Consider the following 8,729-nt stretch of genomic DNA (forward strand, 5'->3'; position numbering starts at 1 on the left):
CAGACGAGCTTTGATGTAATGACAGTCGTCTGTTTACCATGATTGTGTATGAGCTGATTCATAATATAAAAACACGCTTTATGGCAAAACAGGCTGTGTGTGTGTCCTGTGGAGCCTGCCACTCGCAGTGTGTTCCACTGTAGCTGCTGCTTTTTGCAGGAATTTCTCTAGCTGGTTGTGTCAGCTTGACATTTTGAATTCAAAGATCATATTATAGTCTTTTTGCAAACGTCACACGGTGACTTCAGACTTTCTGAATGATAGGCATAAACTCTCCGCAGTGCTTTTGTTAGGAGCAGAGGATGATTTTACAGTTTCTTTGTTCCTGTCTGTGTCTGTAAACTCTCGAGTATTGCTCAAGTGAGAACTTGTCTTGAGTCTGCGGATCACATTGATTTTGCCTAATGAAGCTTTTATATATTGATTTCATGTTGTTTGCTGTCTAAGTTTTACACTTACCTGAATTTTGAACTTGATTAGGACCTTGATGACCCTCAATGGGGAAGGGACTTTCCTAGCGGGCAGATTGTACATATAGGCCAAATCTCAAGGAAAACTGTACCTTAATGGCTTCTAAATGTCCTTCATTGGTTTGTATTTGAAAGGTCAGTGCATTTCATAGTTTTTGTGGTTGTAATCAAAGTTTCTTGACTGGAGACTGACTTTAGAGTATGTGGAAGGGCATATTATCAGAGAAGTGCTGTTAAGAATATTGCTCTGTGTGTTCTTTAATTCATTCTCTTTTCTGAAACACAGTTATGTCATCTTTAGCAAGCAGATACTGTATTTTAGCAGTGTTGCTTCTTTCTCCAAACACAGGGTAGATAGTACAGTGATTTGTACAAAGTCATTTTTAGAACATTTTTTCTCATTAAAAAGTAATACATATGATAACACATTTTAAGAATACATAAATGTATGTAGAAAAAAAAAAAACTCTCCTGTAATCCCATTTGTTATATAGACATACCTGGTTGGGATTGTATTTATGTGTGTACTTGTCTATATGTGTACACACACACAATCTCTCTCTCTCTCTTTGTACTATCTTTAAAATTTAATGTGAGGTAAATAAGCATTTCTCTTATGTTAGTACATATTCTTCAGGAGCATTATTTTAAATGACTACATAAAATCATCATATTTTTAGCCATTCTACTGTCAGATGTTTAGGCCTTTTCCATTTTTTTGTTATATGTATTACTGTGATAGTCATCTTTATTAACACATTTTCACATTTCTGATTGTTTTCCTGTGATAGGTTTAAAAAAAGGAATCCATTAATCAAAGAGGATTGATGTAATTATAGGAGAGTTTTTCCCATATAAATTTATGTATTCTTAAAGTGTTTAACACATGTATTTATTACTTTGTAGTGAGAACATGTTATGAAATGACCCTACAAGTTACTATATTTGTATTTGGAGAGAAAAACAACATTGCTAGCAGATAGGTTCTGCTTCCTAAGGGTGACACTGTTGTGCTCATAAAATGCAAGAGATGACTACTGACACACTTTCCAGAAGGATTGGACCACTTTCGATGATCACCAGCAGGTGTGTAAGAATGCATGTTTTACCTTACCTGCTCATATAATGTTCAAAAACCTTTTGCCTGAAAAAAACTTAACTCTTTAGGGCTAGGTTAAACATACTGTTTTCCTTTGCAATTCTTTGTTTACATTTTCATGTGTTTATTGACAGTTTGCTGTGATTGGTACATTCTTATTTGTTAATCTGTCTTAGGGACAGGAAGATCTTAGTATTTCATTGACTTATGTGGGCTTTTTCAACAGTGAAGATAAAGTTCTTTCACAGTTGTGAATAACTTTTAGTTTTTGTCATTTGCTCCTTAGTTTTTGATTTTTGATGTATGTAGTTCTAGGTTTCTAAGCAGTAAAGTGTAACATACTTCTCTTATATTTGTAATTTTTTGGTAATTTCTTACATTTTTTTGTTTAGAAATCCCTCCTCTATCTGAATATCATTAAATGTTTATATTTTCTTTTTATTTGCTGATTAATTTGCATTTTATACCTAGTTCTTTAATCTTCCTGGAACTTATTTTTGATTGCATATGGAGATAACATACTTATTTTGATGTTTTCCTGATAATTGAAAAGCTTTCTAAATACTGCGATCATTCTCTTTCCTTTTTGTGTGGCATTTCCTTTTTCTTAAGGGCTTAATTATTGTGAGATTTGTCCCATTGATCTCTCTGTTGATATTCTTTTTTCTGGACCACATTGATGGTTTATAACAGGTTTATAATTTGTATTAATGACTGATTGGGCATTGAAAAAATTTTCCTTTTTACACACACAGACATGTACACACATATACATATATGTATACACACATGCGCACACATACACATGTACACATATACCTGTGTATACACACACACACACACACATACATATATATATATATAGCCATTCTCAACTCTATTCTTAGGTGCTGTCAGACATTCTTACCACACACTTCTTATATGCTGGCTGCCTCAGGTGTCAGCTTAAATGGTTCTTCTTCAAAGAGACCTTCCCTGTCTAAAATAGGGCAGCCTGCACCAGTATAAGCACAAGTAAATCAACCAGCCTTTCAGAGGTCATTTCATTTTATACCAAATCTTCTAGATGCACTTCTCTTGTTCTTCATCATTAGGTGAGCTGTTAAAATGAAGACAGCTGTTGATCATCGTCAGCTCCTATTTAATTGCTCAGAATTTCCTTTATGCACTATGTCATAAGAATATCAAGAACATTTCAAAAGCATAGTTTTAAAATACATAAAAAGAAAGATATAACTAAGGCCTTTTTAAAAAAAAGTACAGCCTGTCTTAATATTTGCTGTTTAATCTGCCACTGAAAATTCTAACCACTAGCAAATTCTGTCATTTAAGAGAACTGACTTTTGCTGTATGAATTATATAAATTCTAAAGTTGTAGTTAAAAACTGATGTTATACAGTACATTTTTAAAAATACAGTACACTTTTGATCATGTCCTAGGTGAAAAAAGATGACCAGTGTCCGGGACAAAGATCAGCAAGGCTCTGTAAAACGTTTGTCCCACTTTAAGATGAAGTGTTAGGACATCTGTGTCATGGAGCTTCCCTGAGAATTTTCAGCTGCAGCAGAGCAGCCATTGCTCAGCAGACTAAACTGAGGAGTGTGGGGTAACTAGTCAAGAGGACCAGACACCGCAGTGACAGAGAAAGTGATTAGTTATAACCCATCAATAGCACAAGAAAAGGACTTTGAGAGAAAGCTTTTTGAGGTACCGATTTCAGTGAGAAAAGTCCAGGCAGATGTTCTGACGCTCTCTTAAGCGGTTTCCTTCACACAGGGCTTATCAAAAGGAAAACAAGTCATTTGCGCACGCTAGCCAACATTACTTTTCATGAAAGAGGAAGCCCTATGTGATTTTAGTTGTGCTTAACTCTTTTAACTCTTTTCCTCACTTTTCATGGCAGTTGTAATCTTAAGCAAACAAAAAAAATCGCTGATTTTAAGACTGTGGTGCTTCAGTGACAGGAATGGCACTGACCCCAGTACAGTTTTCAGTAGATACACAGAGCTAGTTGATTTATAACCTTTATTCTCATTAAGTAATCATCATAAAATATGAGGTTCATGTTAGGGATTATGCTACCAGACAAGTTGTTTTGTTGTTATTTCTCACATATTTTACTGTGGTGAAGCATTATAAGCTAATAATCCAGCTGACTTGAAAGGACTGTTGAGATGATCCAGTCAGTGCTTTGTGAAAAACATTTTAAGCCACAGACCCATGTTTTCAAATGGATGTTGTTCAGGTATGGAAATAAAACTTCTTTGAAGGAGTAAAATGAAAAAGAAAGCGGACTGCTCTGACTGAGACAGGACTGGGGGCCCAGGTGCCTGGGTGTGGCCCCGCCAGGCTTTCCCTGAAGATGGTCTTTAGAACCCCTGGGGCTTCTTAGGGCCGGGTTCTGTGAGCCGCTAACCAGACCTTTTGATTTTATTAGTACAAAGAGCAGCAGCAGCTGCCACTTATTGACAGTTTGCAGTGTGATAGGTGTTCTCTCTTACTGCTAATGATTGTGGTAAACCTGCAGAGCTCATAGTGTAGATTACTCGAGTAGGGCTCAGAGTGTTTAAGGAACTTTGCTGAACTTGTCCTGTGGGAACCAGGAATTGAACCCATGGCCAAATCCTCCTTGCTCCATGTTCTCCCCTAACCTCGAGGAAGAGTCCTTATCAGCGTCCTTCAGTTCCTGTGATGCTGTGTCCCTGATTTCTGCTCACTCTCCTGACGGCTCCTCTTGTCCCTTTGCCAGCCGCTCTTCCTCCGCCTGCACCTAGTCTTGAATCAGGCCTGTGACTATCTCCTCTTAGTCTCTTTTCTTTTCCTAGGGAGGCTCCTTCACTACCCTGGCCTCAAGTGACAGATCTATGTATCAGAGCTTCCACACTTTTATGTTTATTTTTTTTTCCAAGAATTTTAACAATTAGTTTAATTCATCATTTTTTTTTAAACTTTTTATTTTGCACTGGAGTAACAGCATTGTGATAGCTTCAGGTGCGCAGGAAAGCGACACAGCCACACACACTGCATCTGTACCTCATTTCATTCCTTGAAGCTCTAGACGCACCTGCACAGTTGCTCCTTAAACCTCTTCTCAGCATCTCAGAAGCATCTCACATTCAGCTCAAGATCTCCTCTCAGTTCTGGTCCTTGCTTATTTTTCCCCATTTTTGTTTGTGGTTCCACCAGCTTGTCCATGGTGTTTTAAGTCAGAAACTTCAGAATCGTCCTTGATTGCCACCACCCTCCTTTCCCGCCCTGCCAGTCAAATCCTGATACTTTTTTTCTCTGAAGTATTTCTCTAAACCATCCGTTTCCCACCCCACAGTACCGTCGTATTTCGGTCCTGTCACTGTTGGCTGAGGTCTCCCGATTTTATCCAGTCTTTCTCTTTCCCCAAGCCTCACACACACACACAGCCTCATTGCAGCCAGTTGGAGCTTTCGAAAATGCACTTGTGATGTGTGAATCCTGGCTCACTCACTAGTTACGTGACCTTGGCAGGCTGCTGAGTTTCTCCAGACCTCTACAGACCCTGTAAAATGGGTATTCAGTCTTACCTCATGTGACTGTTGGAAGAATTCAACACAGTACTGTGTGCCCGGCATGTGGCCGGGACTTGGTGACTGTTAGTGACGATGGTGGAGAGGGTCATTCTCTGCCCAGAACTTTCTCAGGCTTCCTCTTGCCCTTAAAAACCATTACACCTCTTGCCACACTTCCCTGGCGCTCAGTCTCCTTAGTTCCTCTGTCCCCTCCTCCTTCAGAGTCTTTACCTAAGTAAGGGTACATGTTGTGTCTTTAAATAGTTAACAGAAGTTAACTTCTTCACATCTCACCCAGCCAGCCCCAAACCTTCTCTTATCTCTTACTACCGTGAATTTATGGCTTTTATCCTTGTTTGCAGTTATAATTGTGTGCGTGTGTGTGTTTGTTTTTGCTGGGATTAAAAACTATCTTATCTACCTTGATGTGGACAAAGGCCATGTTTGTTATGCCCATCTGCCTTGTGTCCCTGGCAGGGAGCGTAATGCCTACTGCATGGTAGCCGATAAAGATCTTTCTCCCATCAGGAAGGGGTTAGTTACACTTTTATTTTCTTCTCTGTTCTTCAGTGTTTGGTTAAGTTTATTTTTCAACAGCACCGCCTCTGTGGGCAGAATTGTCTGAAATGGACTCTTTCAAGTTAATTACTAGCTCCTGTTCTTGATGGAGAGAACTCCCAGGGTGGCCCGAGCCCTCTTAAAATCTGTTTTTCTTCTGGTACTGAAACACGCTCGGAGTTAGTTTTTCCTCTTAGGAGAAAACACTCTTCTTGGGTTCCTGTAGGTTTCATGTTTTTGTGGAACTTGTCTATAGGTTGGGATTTAAATTTTCTTATGCTTAAATATGTATTAGAAATATGAAATATTTTAGGTTCACTAATGTCATCAGATATTCCTTTGTGAACCTCTTAATTTAAGTTTTCTTATTTCAGTGTAGATACCTTGGATCAAGTGTTATTTCAAAAAGTTGATTTTCCTTATAATATGGAGATCGAAGAATTTGTTCTTAAGTTGTCAGAAAAAAAATTATATGAGCATCTATCCCAGTTCATATATTTAGTTTAAAAATAGTTTAAACATTGGTAATGAATCAGGTATCCCTGTATGACTTTTTTGTTTTTCAGATACCTGACAGAAAAAAGAAACTTGCTTATTCAGTTTTTCAGTAAATAGGAAGAGGACAGAAAGGAGATTGTTGAAACTACTGGTTATTCTTGCTTTCAGATTTTCAGTGTCCTTATCTCCAAGATCATTTTTATAGGAATCTTTGACATCAAATTTTTGGTAGGAAGATAGAAGTAGTTGTATTTTGTGGGAATTCTCAGGGAAAGATGCCATTTCAGGATGTAGGATGAGAGGAGAGAAGTTAGGATTCTTCTCTGTCTTTTCTGTCCTTTCTCTCATTCCTTCTTTCAGAGAGAGAAGATCCTATGGGTAGAAATTTTTTTCTTTTTCTTTTTTTTTTTTTTTAAACTTTTCTTGCTGTAGAGAAAATTTTAAGCACTTTTTCCATGTTCCAGATCAAGCTGAGCAGGAGAGTGAACAGAAGCAGACCAGTGAGGGTTGGTATAAAGTCTGGAAGGTGAGAAGCGTGAGATTGCTTTGGAGGGTGTCCTGAGCGGAGTTCTCAACTAGCACGTCTCCTAATACCTGACACGTGACATCTTCCTTCGGAATCCAGCACGTCTGTTTTTGGTTGATTGTGGGAAATGTCTGTGCTCTGTGTAGCTATGCTCACTTCGTCTTCTGTGTCACGTGCTAGAGCAGCCTGGCTTCTTGCCTCCGCCGCATCCTCCTCCAAGGTTGTTGGCAGAAATTCTTACAAAGTGAAGCTAGCTTGAATGTAGCCCAGAGAAGAAGGGTGTTGATTCCCATTTCAGTGGAGAAGATTGCTGCATAGCCCTCTAGGTCACCAGTTCAGAGCATCGTTTTCATTCTGTATCCCAGTAGGGTGGGCAGAGCGGAGCTCAAGAAGCAGGGCGCGCTGGCAGTTGAATTTTCTTTCTTCACCAGAATAGTGATTGCCATGCTAGTTTAATCACAGTGTGTATGTAACTCCATGAGCTGTGGTAAACGTCTGTTTCTCCTAAATTAAATGAATTCAGTGATGCATGTTCAGAACAGACAGACAGTTGTACCTAGGAATCCATTTTGTTGTTAAATTTAGCTTCTGATACATCCCTTTTATTTGGTCAGAATTTATTTGGATTTTTTTTTTTTTTTTTTTACTTCCAAAGATAAAGAATGAAACTAGGAATTGATTTTGAAGTCCAGCAACTGTTGAAGAATATTTACAGTGTGATGTGGGCAGTTAAATGTATTTAAAAATGATATTCCTGAATTCAGATACCTGATAATTTTATTGTAAATTCATTTTTCATAAGAAAAAGCAGTACTTTTCAAGAGTTTGAAGACTACCATAATGAATCTTTATTACTTGCTAAGCATAATACTCAAACTGGAAATTATAAAAGAAAAGGCTCTTTTCTTTGCATTAAAAAATGATCCATTTAAAGTTGCCATAAACTATGTTAAAAGAAAAAAAAAAAAAACAGATTTGGAAATACATTTGTAACATGCACAGCAGGTGGAAGGTTATTTTCCAAATATAAAAAGCCCTTGAAGTGGGTTAGGAGAAAGGTTCAGTTCAGTTCAGTCGCTCAGTCACGTCCAACTCTTTGTGACCCCATGAATCGCAGGACGCCAGGCCTCCCTGTCCATCACCATCTCCCGGAGTTCACTCAAACTCACGTCGATTGAGTCAGTGATGCCATCCAGCCATCTCATCCTCTGTTGTCCCCTTCTCCTCCTGCCCCCAATCCCTCCCAGCATTAGAGTCTTTTCCAGTGAGTCACCTCTTCGCATGAGGTGGCCAAAGTACTGGAGTTTCAGCTTTAGCATCATTCCTTCCAAAGAACACCCAGGGCTGATCTTCTTTAGAATGGACTGGTTGGATCTCCTTGCAGTCCAAGGGACTCTCAAGAGTCTTCTCCAATACCACAGTTCAAAAGCATCAATTCTTTGGCTCTCAGCTTTCTTCACAGTCCAACTCTCACATCCATACGTGACCACTGGAAAAACCATAGCCTTGACTAGATGGACCTTTGTTGGCAAAGTGATGTCTCTGCTTTTGAGTATGCTATCTAGGTTGGTCTTAACTTTCCTTCCAAGGAGTGTCTTTTAATTTCATGGCTGCAGTCACCATCTGCAGTGATTTTGGAGCCCCAAAAAATAAAGTCTGACACTGTTTCCACTGTTTCCCCATCTATTTCCCATGAAGTGATGGGACCAGATGCCATGATCTTAGTTTTCTGAATGTTGAGCTTTAAGCCAACTTTTTCACTCTTCTCTTTCACTTTCATCAAGAGGCTTTTAAATGTCCCCAAACAAAATGGGAAAGAACAAGAACAGGTGAGTCACAGGGGTGCCTGTAGATACATGAATAGATGTTCAGTCTCACTTGTAAGCAAAGAAAAGCCCAAAAAAGAAAGAGAAGAAAGAAAATACCCCCACTGTCAAAGATATAGGAAAGTGCTCAGACATTGTGTGGTGGAAGCTGATACAAACCTTTTTAGAGATAAATTTGTTGTCTGTGTTAAAATTATAACTGGATTCCC

The 8,729-nt window shown here is 38.7% G+C and overlaps 1 protein-coding gene across 9 annotated transcripts in view; it reads left to right on the top strand.

The window, feature by feature from the left end:
- The window catches only part of ERC1 (ELKS/RAB6-interacting/CAST family member 1), a 267,450-nt gene that overhangs the window by 49,917 nt on the left and 208,804 nt on the right, over window positions 1-8,729 (top strand). The gene's annotated exons all lie outside the window — the stretch shown is intronic.

This window comes from Bos indicus, chromosome 5, assembly GCF_029378745.1.
Source record: "Bos indicus isolate NIAB-ARS_2022 breed Sahiwal x Tharparkar chromosome 5, NIAB-ARS_B.indTharparkar_mat_pri_1.0, whole genome shotgun sequence".
Taxonomy (NCBI): Eukaryota; Metazoa; Chordata; class Mammalia; order Artiodactyla; family Bovidae; genus Bos; species Bos indicus.